Source organism: Mustela nivalis (genome assembly GCF_964662115.1).
Source record: "Mustela nivalis genome assembly, contig: HAP1_SCAFFOLD_131, whole genome shotgun sequence".
In the NCBI taxonomy this organism is placed as follows: Eukaryota; Metazoa; Chordata; class Mammalia; order Carnivora; family Mustelidae; genus Mustela; species Mustela nivalis.
In genome coordinates this window covers 892,747-894,056 of record NW_028136488.1, presented here as the reverse complement: position 1 = coordinate 894,056, position 1,310 = coordinate 892,747, and positions in this window count along the sequence as shown.

The following is a 1,310-nucleotide window of genomic DNA, read 5'->3' as shown; positions in this document are numbered from 1 at the left end:
AATTTTCCTTCTATGAGGAAGGAGGAGTACTCTTTTGTGCTTCAGATTCCCCCATGCACAGTAATTTGAGCTATGTTCTGGGACTGGTACGTGAATAACCAGGTTGGTTTGAGATGAAGGACTCAGGTCAAGGCAGGTCACACCTGCCAGATATGGGTCCCGCTATCTAGGTGGCTACCAGGAGGTCGGGGCTCGAGCTGTGTCAGACAGAGCATTAGTTCACAAGGTGGCCTATGATATTGTGGTGCTATAGAGGGCTGTGCTGGTGGAACCTTATATGGAGTTTCACGCAGACCCATAGGGCACCTCTTTTTTCTGGTGGGCAGGCAGAAGGCTGCATTGTGGCTCCCAAATTCCCAATATGGGGGACTTGAAGGCGAGGAGTGTGAGAACAGAAGGCAGAAAACACAATCTATGCTTAATCTCAGTGCCGAGAACATGGCCGTTCCAATGTGCAGTGGTTTTTTCGAGATCTCCAGCATCTGAGTACAGGCGAGGGTCAGATGTCTGCTCATGATAGAGTTTGTATCTATCGTGGCCAACAAATGAAATATCCAGCACCTGAGTAAAGGTGGATTTCAGATGTTTACGCACACTGGAGTTTGTGTCTCTGATGACCGAATGGAGGAGTGGCATCAAGAGGCTGATGCATGTGAGATGCTCCAAACAGCAAGGCTGTTTTTTCTACTGGACAGTTAGAGTCTGGTATGTTTTCTGCAGGGCCCCCCATGTGAAAAGTATGGGTAGCAGAGCCCTTCCACATGGATGCCTGGAAAGCACACCTCCATTGACCAATGCAGCTGAGGAACATGCAGGTTCTTTACGGTGCTTCTGGGGCGAAGCACCAAGGTCTTGAGTTGACATGGAATCTCTTGAAGATGGGTTACAATGCTGGTTTTTTTTACCAGGTAGATCTTAGAATGTGTTGGTGGCTAAGGTGCCTGCAGGATTCTCCTACCCTGAGGGTTTAACACAGGTCGAAGAGCACGGTTACCTTCTGGGGACAGGAGATGTAGTGTTTTGTGGCTCAGGGACCACATGCCGTATCATAAGTTCCTATTCAAGAACAGGCCTCTGAAGACAGATGCCCGACAACCTAATCTAGGGTTCCAATGAGTCCCAGGGGCATGAGAGGTTCAATCTTCAGACTTAGGACAGTTGACTTGGGTGTCTGCCAGGATGTAGGTGATCAGGGAGTTTCAGACTGCGCACTTATGTCCAGAGTAACCTCCAATATTGGGGTGGCCACAGGGGCCTTGAATGTTTCAACCAACTCTGGAGGGTTTGGTTAACTGACATGCACAATTTCC